The sequence below is a fragment of the Grampus griseus genome (genome assembly GCF_964374135.1).
Source record: "Grampus griseus genome assembly, chromosome: 15".
In the NCBI taxonomy this organism is placed as follows: domain Eukaryota; kingdom Metazoa; phylum Chordata; class Mammalia; order Artiodactyla; family Delphinidae; genus Grampus; species Grampus griseus.
Genome location: NC_139009.1, coordinates 53,363,489 through 53,379,111, shown reverse-complemented (window position 1 = coordinate 53,379,111; position 15,623 = coordinate 53,363,489). Strand labels below are relative to the sequence as shown.

The 15,623-nt window shown below is 40.4% G+C and overlaps 1 protein-coding gene across 3 annotated transcripts in view; it reads left to right on the top strand.

The window, feature by feature from the left end:
• Window positions 1–15,623, top strand: part of PELI1 (pellino E3 ubiquitin protein ligase 1) — a 153,616-nt gene that overhangs the window by 56,360 nt on the left and 81,633 nt on the right. The window contains exon 1 of one of the 3 annotated variants that reach the window (XM_082672123.1): window positions 1,009–1,090. The exons of the other annotated variants lie outside the window; for them this stretch is intronic. The gene's annotated coding sequence lies outside the window, so the exon portion shown is untranslated. Of the gene's footprint in view, window positions 1–1,008; window positions 1,091–15,623 lie in introns of those variants that run through there. 3 annotated transcript variants of the gene reach the window in all.

The following is a 15,623-nucleotide window of genomic DNA, read 5'->3' as shown; positions in this document are numbered from 1 at the left end:
TTGAGAGCCCCTAGATGTAGAAAAACTTATGGTTACCAAGGGGGAAAGACGGGGAGGGATAAATTCGGAGATTGGGACTGACTCATACACACTACTATATAGAAAATAGATAACTAATAAGAACCTACTGTATAACACAGGAAACTCGATTCAATACTCTGTAATGACCTATATGGGAAAAGAATCTAAAAAAGAATGGATATATGTATAACTGATTTGCTGTACAGCAGAAACTAACACAACATTGTAAATCAGCTATACTCCAATAAAAATTATTTTTTAAAAAAGTTTGAGGGGCTTCCCTGGTGGCACAGTGGCTGAGAGTCCGCCTGCCGATGCAGGGGACACGGGTTCGTGCCCCGGTCCGGGAAGATCCCACATGCCGTGGAGCGGCTGGGCCCGTGAGCCATGGCCGCTGAGCCTGCGCGTCCGGAGCCTGTGCTCCTCAACGGGGGAGGCCACGGCAGTGAGAGGCCCGCGTACCGCAAAAAAAAAAAAAAAAGTTTGAGAGGGCTTCCCTGGTGGCGCAGTGGTTGAGAACCTGCCTGCTAATGCAGGGCACACGGGTTCGAGCCCTGGTCTGGGAAGATCCCGCATGCCGCGGAGCAACTAGGCCCGTGAGCCACAACTACTGAGCCTGCGCGTCTGGAGCCTGTGCTCCGCAACAAGAGAGGCCACGATAGTGAGAGGCCCGCGCACCGCGATGAAGAGTGGCCCCCGCTTGCCACAACTAGAGAAAGGCCTTGCACAGAAATGAAGACCCAACACAGCAAAAATAAATAAATTAATTAATAAACTCCTACCGCCAACATCTAAAAAAAAAAAAAAGTTTGAGAGCCACTGAACTAGAGGCAGGTGACCCAACGGAGTGAGGAGCCACCCTTTGGGTGATACAAGAAAGTACAAAGTGGAGGCTCAATAAATGAAAATTTTCCATGCTCTAGTTTTTAGTCATCTTTAAAATTTTTCTTTTAGATCTTAGTAATATAAACATTGCTCATTTTCACAGGGGAGGAAAACAACTCTGCAGTCAAATTTGCTGAGTACAAAGTGAAAGGGAGTCTGCACCAAGCTGGCTAATTAAGGCCATGTAAGTAATCAAGGCAGGCAAGTCAAGGGCAGTAGGTCTCAGACTTGTCTTGGCTGGTTCTGCTGTCTTCACTGAGCACCTAAACCGAGCAATCAGCAATAACTTTTTTATTTTTCGCTGTGTAGACATTGATGAAATGTTCATAAAGTATTCCTAATTTATACCAGAAAGATTAAGTTATTTACTCAAGGCCATATGTAGGGAAACTAAGTTACCTACCTATTCAGGATTACACCGTCACAAATGGGCAAGATCCAGACTTCAAGGTTCTGACACTAAACTTGAAAGTATCAAGTTCAGCTTTTCTTTCTCTTTTAATTCTTTCCCTCCTAATGAATTATGGCAATTTAACTTATAACTTTAATTTTTTCTGCTATGGAGCATTCACAATATTTGTCCTGAAAACACATTACCTTTTTATTAATAAGAAGAAAACTAAGGTTGAATGCAAACAATTTGGTAACAGCCCACTTCAGTTAACCAGTTAACCCATTTTGCTCCTTAGGCCACTGCCAATTGTATGAACTTGCAGAACCCTAGATTAAAACTGAGTTTCCCTATGATGCTTTCCTCAGAGTTAATTTCCGTCAGGGACCTATTAATCATAGACTAATTATAGAAGCCACTATACAATAATGACTTTCCAATAACTCCACTACTAGGTTACACTAGTGTAACTCCCCTAGGTTACACTATGAGGGTAACTCCAGTGAAAATACACCAAAAATTTTCTCCTGACCAGAACTAGCTAAGTCTCTATGAAAATTTGTTTGCTGTAATTTTTTTAAAAATTTAATTGAATTATAATTGATTTACAATATTATATTAGTTTCAGGTGTACAACATAGTGGTTTGACATTTTTATAAATCATACTCCATATAAAGTTATTGTAAAATATTTGCTGTATTCCCTGTGCTGTACATTATATCCTTAATCTTATTTATTTTATACCTAGTAGCTTATACCTCTTAATCCCCATCACCTATCTTGCCCATCCCTCTCCCCACTGTTTGCTGTGATTTATGTTTTGTATATAATAATTATGCCTCCATGTTATTCTTGTTTTACATCTAAAATGACCTTGTATCAAGTGTTTTGACTTCCTTGGTAAGGTAGGTAGTAAAGATTAACCTAAAAGTTTGTTGATTCCCCCTCACCTCAGGATTTAAATAATAAAATTTTAAAAAAAATTTTTTTACATTTTTGTCCCACTTCTCCTCCTGGGCCACCTAGCATAGCACATTTACAATAATTTCTCCCCTGTGTTTGTCAAAAGCACATTCTGGTCTAGATCAGAATTTCAAGTCCTATGAATTCTTGACCATGTCGTTATCTGGAAGCTCATAGCTTCTTTCTTCTTCTCGTGGGCTTTTTTTATCAGATCCCACTGTAAATTGGTACAGAGGTCTGCCTTAAGCCAGCACACTCTCCCAAAGCCTAGATACAGGCTGACCCAAGACCTAATGAAAATGTATTCCTGCAGAAGAAAGGAACTGCTCTCGAGATGTGCACTCTTTTCAGGCTTTGCAACCAAATGTTTTGTGAAGTTCTTTAATTGCCTTTTTTTTTTGAACAAGTGAGAGAGTGAGCCACTAAGTCTCCTATTATATTACCAAGTGAGGAAAGATGTAAGGAAAGCCTTTTTTTTTTTCATTCTTTTTGTTAGTTGTAACACTAAATTAGCCAAATAATTCACACCTAGTGGCAGGTGTAATCCTTCTTAAGAACATTTCTTAAAGATCTCCAACCTTTCCCAGCACAGGCGTACGTGAGTTTACTCAAACTATGAAGTGATACCGAGTGGAAACTCTGTGTTTCAAAATAACCCTGTCTTGGTACAAACTGTAGATCAACTAATCAAACCAAATCATAAAAGCAAACCTGAGCTACAGATAATAAGAGCTAATGTTTACTGAGCATTCTGAGGCGGGGGCAGGGTGCAGGTGCAAACCAAAATGTTTTCCCTGTATTCATCTGCTCTTCTTAACAACCTGATGACATTTTACAAATGAGGACAGTGAGACCCAGGAAGTTAACTTGCCCAAGGTCACACTGCTGGTGAGTGGCCAGGCCAGTTAACAAGACCTCTAATATATGGCTTGCAAAGATCTCCGCTCCCTCTTTTATTCCACTGCCTCCCACTCGCCCTCCATCCCACTCCTGACTCCTTGCATTTTATCCTGTGGGGTTAGCCTGGCACTCTGGTTGCCTTCAAGCTCCTTTGTTTCCCCAAACCCTATTTTCTCCATAGCCACATCCCTGCCCCTGGCTGGAGTCATGCAGAAAGCTTGAACATCTGACACGCATTGGTCACGCCTCCTCCCTTTGGGGACTAATTTCACGCTGAGCTTAGTAATGTGTGCAAGAGCATTATCTCCTTCTACAAGCAGCAGCCCCTAGGGTAGAAGTGTATTCTCTGCCCATGGCTAAACTGGGAGAGAGCAAAACTTAGGGAAACTGAGGCACCCTAACATACAGGAGCAACTTAATTCCTCAAGTGGTTACATTAAAGATGAGACAAGGACAAGATGAATATATTTAGACTTGTGTTTCAATCTGGTGATTCTTCTATCATGCTGCCCACCCCCTTAAGCCTTTCTCCCCGTGAGGACCTCTTAGTGGCGAGTTGCCCAACCTACATGCAAGCCAAAGCAGACTGGCAGAGCCCTACCAGGGCACCAAGCACCATTTCTAATAAAGACAGGTGGCTACTACTCCTTTGTCTTTCCCCTTATCTGAGTGGATCGGAAGTCCAGGTGCCCCATAGGATACAGGGTGTCTGACCTTGACGACCCTACAGTATTAATTTATTATCATTAACTTCCAAAGGCTGCAGGATAAAATAGAAAGAGCCTGTCCACGAATATCAAGCGTACTATCCTCCTCTGCTCCCCACCCCACCAAATACTTGTGTCAAAAGCAACTGGAGGCAGCAATTGTTCTGTTCAACATTTGTCCAGCTGAGACCATCTTGGGGTCTGCTTTATCTCTGCCAGCTTCCAAATCCATGGGGAGTTTTAGGGTGCAACAATACTAGGGCACGTTTAACTTTGCCACATATGACTTGAACCATATCAAGGTTGTTATCCCAAACTTATCTGAGGAGTGTTTACTATAACATCTGGGAATTTTAGAGCTCACTTAGGGAAAGCTTTAACGGTAAGAATAAGCACAAAGCCAGGCTCCTGGTATAGCTGAACTGTGGCATAAATAATTTCCCTTTATTCCCAAGTCCACACAGATCTATGGCACCTGCCAAGTGCCAGGCCCTGAGCATGCAGAGGTGAGTGCCACAGACAAAGCTCCCGTCCTCATGAGACTTTACAATGGCTTTTCCTGGGAGATTCTCGGACATCAACTATGTAGTTTCAAAAGATTCAGTGAGAATCATTTTAATTTAAGAAGTACTCATGACAGCCGGTTTGGGGGCAACTTTTCCAAACATGCTGTAACAAAATTGGCAGTTTTAGCTCAATCACACCCTGTTCCTCAGACATTTGACTCAGATTTTTCTTTACTACAGTAAATCTGTGTTCAGAACGTGGAGAGTTGTAGGGAACAGCCACTCCAGCTCAATCTTAAAGATGAATTTTCAAGCTGGACTACATTTCCTAGAAGAACAAACCCTTTAAATATTTTTATTCAGAGAGGACAGTGTTGACAACCTCTAATAGTCAACTTGAATATTTCAAGGGAAGCCTTTCTAGGCTTTTGTACTGGGATAACCAATGGAGCTAATAGACTTAGGAAATGCCAGAACTTCTAATAACGAGAAAGAGAAAAAGAAAATATATACTCTTAGAAGTTTTCATAAGACTTAATTAGGCACTGGACACTGTCTCAGATTCTGAGTGACTTAATATATTAGGTGTTTTATGACTCATGCTTCATGTTATCCAACAAATATCTATTCCGTGTTCATTATATATCATGCACTAAATACTTTACTAGCTTTTTCACTTAAAATCTTCCAAATTTTGTAAATTTTATACATTTTTGATGCTGCTGTTTCTGTTGGTGTCTTACGGAACTTGTGCCTTCAGGTATATTTTTCTGCAACATCGCTAGAATTAGTGTTACAAAAAGACTTTGCATATTATACATCCCTTAAGTAAATATATTAATTTTCTATACAATCACTATTCTTATAAGTGTTTAAAATAAAAGTGAATGTGGTCTTCAAATGTTCATCCTTCCGTTATTAACCCTCCCACTTTCAAAAATTCCTAATTATTCAAAGCTGCTTATTTCTCAGGTTCTATTACAGCAGCAATAAGTGGTTAAAAGAAAAGGTATTTTCCTTAAAGTTTTAAGAAAGGCCCTTTTCTATACAAAGTTTCAAAGAAATTTTAATGAAAGAAAGTCAGGCAGCACAATAATTACAAAGAATTCCTCTTTAGCGTCAGAGAGACCCAGGTTTAAATCTCCAAACCCCAGCTCTACCTCTTATTACTTATGTGACCTTGAGCAAGTTACTTAAGTTTCTAGACTTTGGTTTTCTCATCAACAAAATGGAAATATTAACTGTCCTCAAAGTTACTGTGAAGGTTAATTAGAATAATACATGTATCCTGCTTAATCCAGGACCAGCATATAGTAAACTCTTAAGTGGTTGCTAATATTATTACCAGTGCATAAGGGCACCAACTATATGACAGGCAGTGCTGGAGATTTCATATATGCTATCCCAGTTAATCCTTCACAATCATGTGAAGCAAGAAAAAAATCCTTCCACTTTTATAGATTAGGAAGGTAAGGGTCGGAGAGGTTAAGTCACTTGCTGAAGGCAGGGCTCTGCGGCCAAGTCTGCCCAACTCCAAAGTCCATTTTCTTTCCCTGTGGAAGAAAATTGTCCTTCCCAAATTTCTTTTGTTGTTTCATGCAAGATATGGATCGCTGTTTTCAAGTTTGTATTATATTAATGCATAGCTACAAGAAACCACTTCTATCTACATTATCGTAGATAACAAATACATCTTTCACCATATTTAAGTCCTTTATCATCCAATTCAAGGTAACCATTTTCCCTAAAGATTGTATTGGCGTTTGGAAGAAACTCAGGGTCTCTACTTATGAGTTATAAACAGAAGGAGCAAATCTAAGGTGAAGAAATGTGTTTCTTTGATTCCCAGTGCTGGATGTGTATCTATTTTGATCCGAATTTGGATTTTAGTCATTGTAGCCCATCTCTGTACATTTCTTCTTTCATTCAATAAGCATTTATTGAATGCTGGATGAATTAGTCCTAAGTCCTGCCTTCAAGGAACTGAGGGTTCAATAGGAAAGATAGGATGTACAAAAGACCTATAATACCAGACAAGACGTGATTGGTGCTAGAAGAAATGTAGAAATAAAATGCTAGGGAGTCTCAAGGATCACGGTTTCTTCCTGCTGGGAAGAGAAGAATCAAAGCCGGCTTTAGGGAAAAAGTGGCCTCCTCTATTAACTGCTCCATCGAAGTGCAAACTATTCATGAATTTGCTTCAAAATAATACCAGTGGTAGGGGTGTAGGGGTGTAGATGGAATAAGATTGGCCATGAGTTGGTCACGTGGAAGCTGAGTGATGGGAATACATGGGGCTTCATCACACTAGTGTGCCTCACTTTTGGATATATTTGAAATTTTGCATTATAAAAAGTTAAAGTATTCCACAAGATTATTTGCTTAGGTTATAACCTACATGCAAAAGGCTACAACATGTATTATATAATGGTTTGGGCCTGGAGGAGTGATTGGAAAGAAAGGCATTAGTGACCACTAGTGAAATGAGCTGAATTCTCCCCAAACCACTACTCCTCCCATCCTCCCCTCTGCACACAGAAGCCCTCTTAACAAGAATTCTTTCCTGTGAAAAACTGCAGGTTAGAAAGACTGGGTGTGGGATAATAACAACCTATGGATCCCCTAGTAGCAATGCCTACCTCTCGGGAGGGAGTGAGCATGTATCCTGATGAAAAGACAGTCGTCGTGGGTTTTATAGAAACTTGAACTCAGCACAATCTAGTTCAGAGGCTTCAGGGTATCTGCGGACTTGAATTACTGAGCAGTGTCCCGTTACTTGTGGAGATCTTACCTGTTGGTTCAGGGAAGAATACATGTTAATATTTGTAGGTGAGAGAAAAGCATTCAACACTACATTGACCCAAGAGTTCCTAGTGGCTCTATCCAACACACCCCCAGGAATGGTCCATAGGTGTGTTGTGTAGTGATTTCTGTTAATTAAGCACGGGGTAATTTTGCTGTAGGCATGGCTGTAGCCTAAGTCATATGCTCTCAGGCATACCAAGAAAAGGGGTGGGGATGTGTGGAAATAGAGCTCAGCCATCTGGCAGCATTCCACAAAACTAGACAGATTCATGAAATACTGCACCGTGGGAAGTGCGAGATGCACTTTTTACACTCTTTTGAGGATGACAGAGTGTATTTCTCTTAGATATTCTATCTGGATATTTTTTTATCAAGATCAGAATGTTTTGAAGAGGCATTGCCACCCTGACTCTGAACCCCAAATTAAAATTACAGCAGGTAAAATTAGAGACTGTCACATGCTACTTTAATTCTGTGCTGCTGTGCTTTAGTGACTTCTCATTTAAGAGTACATAATTATTTTCAAATTATCATATATCATTTCATGCTTAAATTAGATTACCGGCTAGAAGTTCCAGGGAGATTGGAATTCTACATGCAAACTACATTCTGATGACTATTTTACTCCTTTGGATAGTTTTGTTTCCTGAACCTTCAGATCATCTATTTCACAGATGACCATCCTAGGGTACTGGGAAATATTTAGATGGAAGAGATCAGTGCTGTTTCATATGGCATGTTTACAGGAGACGCAGTTTGTCAATATCAGAAACTTAGCTAGTATTCAGTAAGAGTATAGGTTTCCAAGAACATCAAAATATTTCTTTAAGGAAACGTAATTTACCTAACGTCTTACTTCTTAATTATACCCAGGTGTGTGTGTGTGTGTGTGTGTGTGTGTGTGTGTGTGTGTGTGTGCGTGTGCGTGTGTGTGTGTGTGTGTGTGTGTGTTCTACACCTTATTTCAATAAAAGAGAAAGAAGCACTTAATAGGGTCTGTACCTTTACATACTGTGAGACAGAATGACTTGGAAACTCCCTGGATATCCTATGATCAACTGCTCTACTTTCAGTTTTGACAGCTTTAATGCTTCTAAGCCACCAAGCTCCTGATATCCTTCTTCTTCTTTCTAAAGAGAAACAGTGATTTTGTTTACATGTGTAGTCAGTCTGATAATTATCTAAATTTGTTTCTACCAACCCTGCTTGATCTCTGTAGTGTCAACTGATAAAATCTATCCCTTTCAAAGGGCCAAACATCTTTCAGATCCCAGGTCAGAGGTCACTCCCTTGTGGGAAATCAGAAGACTTTAAAGAGGTTGAAAAGCCTGGATTTCCTCACAGAAATCAGCCACATGGAATAATCTTACAACCATCACATTCTCCTAATTCCCACCAGCTGTGTGATTATTTGATTGGTTTTCATCTATTCCATGAGACAATATAAGCTCTGTGACGGTAGGGCCCCGGTCAGTTTTGCTCATCACATTCTCAGTGCCTGAAACAAAGAAGGTGCTCAAAAAATACTTGTTGAGTTAATGAATGTAAAAATATATAAAATGCATGAATAGATGAGTGAACTAAAGAAATTACTCAAAGAGGCTTTATTAGTAACACTTTGGGCGCTTCCCTGGTGGTGCAGTGGTTAAGAATCTACCTGCCAATGCAGGGGACACGGGTTTGAGCCCTGGTCCGGGAAGATCCCACATGCCACAGAGCAACTAAACCCGTGTGCCACAACTAGTGAGCCTGTGCTCTAGAGCCCGCGAGCCACAACTACTGAAGCCCAGACACTACAACTACTGAAGCCTGTGAGCCTAGAGCCCGTGCTCCGCAACAAGAGAAGCCACCACAATGAGAAGCCCGCGCACCCCAAAGGAGAGTAGCCCCTGCTCGCCGCAACTAGAGAAAAGCCTGAGCATGACAACAAAGACCCAAAGCAGCCAAAAATAAATAAATAATAAAAATAAATAAAAAGAAAACACTTTGGAACTGCACTATCCAACACAATAGCCACTAGACACATTTGGCTAGTTAATGTTAATTAATTAATTAAAATTAATTAAATTTAAAATCCAGTTCCTTAGTTGCCTTAGCCACACTTCCAGTGCTTAATAGTTACATATGGCTAATGGCTACCATATTTGACAGTGCCGACTGTAGAGCATTTCCATCCTTGTAGAAAGTTCTGTTGGACAGCACAGTTCAAGTAATCCTAAAATTCTAGCCAAGGAGAATATTATTTTTCCAGGCTCAATCAACTCATTATTATTGCTGCTATTGTTAATATTAACTGTGTGACTTAAACCCCTTTCCTATAAAACTATTCTCTACTCAAGCATTAAACGTAAACTGAATATTTCACCTCTTTTTCTTCCAAAACATCAACAAATCATTTGGCTGCTTTGATCAGTAAGGGTCCAAGGACCTATTGTTCTGTATACTTTGCTAAGCACCAAAAAGAGTCCTTGAAATTGAGAAAATCCACTGTTCTAAAAGTGCACTTATTACACAGGCCAGGCTTCTATGCACTATGCTGAGAATAAAAATGGGAAAGATATAATGTGTTCTAGGAGTCATCATTAGTGTATGAGGAATTTGGATTTGTATTAATTTACTTAATTATGTTAAATGCATAATGGCACACATTCTGAAATTATGTGTTAAACTGGTATAGTGTTCCAAATAAATAATACTCGATATGTTTACTGAGATCCTTTCATTTCGACAATCAAGCATTTTTTAAAAACCTAAGACTCTAGTTACCACCATCTTATTCTATATGGTATAAGCAAATATTTTGCTTTTGAGAGCAGAGATTAGAAAGTTGCCAGGGGTTAAGAGAGCAAAACTATAACATTTATACTTAATTAAAAGTAATAATTTGACTCAAATACCCATTTAAGCAAAAGCATCTTTAGTTATGTAAGTGTTAGAGAGAGGATAAGAGAATGGTAAAGATGATATGGTGCTCAGATTCAGGTACACAAACCTGAAGGACGCCAGGAGAAATCTGCAAATGCAAACCCCTAGGAGGCTTTGTCTCTTGTAATAAAAAGCAAGGTTCTGTGTCTCTTTTTAGCAAGCTAGACTCTGTCTAATCCGATTTTTTCCGTATCTCTAAAAAAAACAAAAGATTCTATCCAATAAATACTATGGTTACTTTAACTGCACCCACATGTTTTAAGTTACATATCACACACTTTTGTCAATCTGTATCATAAAATACCAAAACCAGCTTTTGAACTAAATACATTTTACAGAACCATCACTTTCATGTCCCACGTTTCAGTGACCATTAATAAAAGTAATGAATACCAGCACTGTTTCTGACAGGTAACCACCTCAATGCCAAACATGCTTGTCAGCATAGCTGAAACATTATCATTTATCATATTTTAGTATCTTCAAGTTTTCATACCACAGGTGTTCCAAACCATAAGAAATCAAATATTTCCCTAATAGCACACTTTAAAACGTCAAGCCCTACAAACTAAAAAGTACACTATTAACCCTTTTTCAAGTGCATTTGCAGGGATTGCACCTGTGTCTACTTATGAACATTCTTAGATTTTCTGCTTTACTCTTTCAGTACTTAGCCCTTATATCTCAGGGTTTTTCTTTTACAAAATGCATGTCACATTTGGCAAAGGTGAAATTGTATGATTTCTCCACTTGGCTTTTGAGCAATTCAGATCTTACTTCTTAAAAGGTAAACCTAGGGGGTGTCAGAATGTCACACAGCAAGTTTATCCATAAAGAACTTTAAGGAGTTTGTTGGGTGGTGAGGGACCAAATGAGTAGAAAATAGAATTGGGAAGGTCCATGCGCCTTATCTCTGCTGACTTCTGTGTGGAAATCCAAGACCAGACAATCCCTTTGAAATTTGTGCTCCTAGAGACCATTATCTTGCACGTTTTGGAAGCTCAAATGCCTTGTAGGTCAAGGCATGTAACATCGATGAGTGAAGTAAGGCTGGATGACAGAAAATAGAGAGAGATGAGTGGGAACTGTGATAAACCCCAACTGAAAACTTTTAAATTTTTGAAAAAAATGAGTACAATCAGTGGAGTTGCAAATTGAGTTTCTGCTTTAGGGGACAGCTTGAGCTTGGGGCAGGTCCAGGAGAGAGTTACTGGCTGGAGTAACAACAAACTTTGCATTCCAGTAAAAGTCACAAGGCCATGCTTTAAAAAGGGCCAGGGAGTCCATTTGGAGCAAGTTTTTCAAGTTTTATATTGCAAAATTATATCTAATTATGAACTAACTTTAACCTTTTCTCAACTTTTCTCCAACTCCCTCCCCAAATACCTCAACACATGTTGGCTTGATCAAGGCTGCTTTGCGCAACACTGCCACATACTGAGTTCTTTCTGACCACTGGCTTTGTAGTCCAAACCATGGAGAGCAGATTTATAATTCGTCCAAATTTTGTGTGAAACAATAACAACAGAAAAGAAGTTCTAAGATCCTTTGTTAGTTTTGAAGGTGCTGTATTTCTAAAGATGATCTTCCGGGAGGTGGTACTCCCACCCTTAATGAAAACAGTGTTTAAAATGGGCTTACTCCACTCTCAACCGGTACTGTGTCTAAATTGTGTGTAATTTGGGGCAAATAAATAATCTCTCTACTTAAGTGGCCTGATCGTTTACTGTGAATGATGATGATAGCTAGCTCATAGGGTTGTTATTAGCATCATATGTGTTGATGCATACAAAGGTCACCTAGTAAGTACTCAATAAATATCTGTTTTGTTGTTACACTTCCCACATCATTTACTAATTATCCTGAACATTGATGATGCAATGTCAATGACATTGAGAAATTTGGTCATAATGCTTAGGTGTAAGTGTGCAACATAAGAGGAAGTGGATTTAAAACAAAGAAGAAATGACAGTTAACATTTAGTGGGAGCTTACAATGTGTCAGACACTGTGATAAGTGCTTTCTTTACATGTTTTAAGTCTCATTTACTTTTCACACCTCCATGAGTTATGAACTCCTAGTAACTGCATTTTGAAAATTACTCACGTGGTGGTTTGTACTAAAAACCCTGGTTAAACTAGACCTAAGTTCCCCAGAATCCTCTTCCCTGTATGGTTCTGAGTTTGATTTGGCCAAAAGTGGAATTTGCATGAGATTTGGAAGGCAGAATAAAGCAGCAGCCATTACTCTCTGAAGGTCATCATGGTTAGATGCAGCAATGGACAGACATGAATGTACCAGTAGGTTCTAGCTGTCTGCTCTCCTCCAGTTCACATCCTGCTGATTGGGGGGACCTCTGGCCCTCCTGATCAGACTCAACACCACCAGATGCTTGAATGCACACCTTTCGAGGCAACAGCTCCCATAGATTTCTCCACCAGCTCTCTACTCAGAGACCCATTCAGACAGTTGGACACACCTGCCTTCTCAGATGAACTGATGGGTGACCCCTCTGATCTTTCAACTACCCCTTCAGACCTCTGCTTCCCCAGTGCCTCCCACACTAGTGGTTCTGCTTCCCTAATTGAACCTTGACTGATACAAGGTAGTGGCGACATGGCAAGATGAAGCAGCTTACCCAGGGTCACTCAGTGCACGGCGGAGCCGGAATTGGAAGCCTTGATCTGCTTCCAGAGCCCATGGTCTTAAGAACCACTGGGCAGCATTGCCTTGAAGAGGGAGACAAGGAAGGAGATTGGGAAAAAAGAAAAGACGCAAGGCTTGAAGGTTATAAATAAGGAGAGAGGAAACGGTGAGAACTAGATGGGGAGAAGGGGAGAAAAGTGAGTAATCAAAGAAAAAGGGGACGAGATAGCGGGTTTTTTGGTTTGTGTTTGTTTGTTTTGGCCACGCTGCACCAGGCTGTTTGTGAATCTTAGCTCCACAACCAGGGATCAAACCCAGGCCCCCCGCAGTGAAAGTGCAGAGTCCTAACCACTGGACCGCCAGGGAATTCCCAATACTTCCTTTTTAGCTTAAAGGGGGAATTTTAAGCATTGCTAATATATGCCAGAGGACTGCTGGGTTCCAGTGTTCAATTGTTGAGGAAGCAAATGCCCTTTCAGTTTTACCCTTCTATTAGAAACTGAATCTAAAGTTTCATAAGAGGTTTGTGGTTTTTTTTCAACAGAGAACCTAATAATTTCTTAAATTCTTCACTCTCTTGTTTTAGCCTTTGTTAATCAATTTTTTAGAACCTTGCATAAATCAGTGGTAAATATGGACTTGTAAGCCAGCAACATTTATTACAGATTTTGTCCATGAGTTGAGAAATCAGATATTTTTATGCAACAGAACGATGACTAATCATTTAATTTCAGATCATCATTTTCAACTGGGGTAATTAACAATTTAACTGTGATATTCAACATGAGGGATGTGGCAAACTTTGCACATAATTCCAAAATAGAGGTGTGAAATATCATTTTCCCATGTGACTACTTGATTTACCCTAGATATTTACTATGAATAATATTACAGTTGCCAGGGAGGCATAGAAATTAGTTAAAAATCTTATTGGATTTTCTTTTCCACTTTGAAGCAGCTGAGACTCTGAGTACAGAAAATGCTCTTCAAATGTCCTGATGTTCATGCAGGCGAGAGGACATTGTGCCTGACTCTAAGGAGAAATCATCCCATCTCCGCCATCATCCCACATGACTGCCCGTGCACTGCTCTTGACTTGCATTTTAAGCATTGGTCAGAATGTTTTTGGCAAGACTGTGCCAGGATTACGGGTTTTATGAGAGGACAGGGACAGAAGAAGTCCTCTGGCCCCAAACCATCCCTTCTCTCCTTTAGGCCTGGTCCTCCCTCTAAGCTCCATGATGCCTCAGTCCCTAGTCAAGGAGCCAGGCTGCAAAGGGATAAGGGGACACCAGACTTGCTGTGACAACCCATTGCTCTCTTCCTGTCCCAAGATGAGGTTGAGAAGGGCAGGCTCAACTCAATGTATGGTTTAAAATGCAGTTATTTTAAAACACAACCTCTCTTCTGGATTTCTTTCACTAGATTTTGATGAGTTCTGCCTCTTAAGAGGTTACCATAGGCCTCAGAATGACATCAGAAGGCAAATTTTTGATTTATTATTATTTATGTATATATATGATTATAAATAATATGGTTGCTAATTCTCTTATAATTAATTATCATTATATTATAATAAATAATTGTTCATTATTTACTATCACTGTGGAAAGAAGGGGAAATATCAGTCCCTGGGAGTTTCTGGAGCGAGGCCTGGAAAAGCTCCTTTAGCCCATGAAGCCCAACCCCTTAAACCCAACCCCTCAGCAGCCAGCAGCACAGGTAACTGGCCACATGGAGCCCTAACCTTCAGCCTTTGTCTTATACCTCTCTGTATGCCCCCTCTCGTACTTCTTTTCCCTACCAGTTCTCAGCCCTCCCAGAGTCTGGCCTCCTGGGTTATTTTCTTATCTGTAGCCCCAGGCAGGACTCTGCTTACCACCTCCCTGGTGCTGACCTCTGCCTCTCCCTCTGTTCACAATTCCTCGTGAGACCCTGGGCTGCCACTCCTCAGCACAGACCCTCCCAGGTAGCAACTTCCCAGTTCATCCAACACAAAAGAGGACCTGAGCATAAAGGCAGAGAGCCGAGAGACATGGTGTTCCCTAAGTAAGCCTCAATTCTGGGGGCAGCTATTAACAGCTTACTCTCCAGTCCCTGCGTTATGATTCTGGGTGACAATATGGCCATCGTGGTGTCAACATTATGCTTGCACTAAGAGTTCCTCCAGATGACTGCGGGCTTTTATCTGGACTCTGAAATGCATGGCAGGACAGCTGGAAACAATGGACAGGAGATGTGACAGAAGATGCAAAACAGAGAGCAGACATTCAAAGATCAAGTGTATTTGCCTTGCCTGGGTCTATCAGCAGGTAAGGCGCTCCTATACCATGGAGGCAGCACCCAATAAAGACCCAGATCCACTACTTCATTCATGGCCTTCACTTGGGGCCTTTTATACTTGATTCAACTTGTACTCTGCTTCCACACTTGGTCTTGATCAACTGAAATTATGAGCTTTTGACTCATCTCCTCAATGGTCTGAGTTGTATCCCTTGGGTTAGGGTTAGATACTGATCCTCTATTACAGGCTTTGATTTGCCTTCTCAGGAACACTTCAAACATGCTTTGTGGAGCACAGGTACCATGCAGCCCAGAACCAGCAATAATCCCTACAATCCCTACACCCACTCCTATATGGGACTCCAGCCCTCAGCATAGCCCAGTTTGCTCCAATCCCCAAGAAAGGGATTAGAACAATTGTCGAGTGAGTATAGTGAGGGAGACGGGGAAGGATTTACTAACATTTCTGAGCACTTTTTATAAGCCAAGTGTTTTTCTGGACGTTTTGTTCATAGTATCACCTTTAATTTTCATGATCCATTAGAATGTAAATTCCTTGAGGTCAGAGACCTTGGCTGTTGTTATCTCCA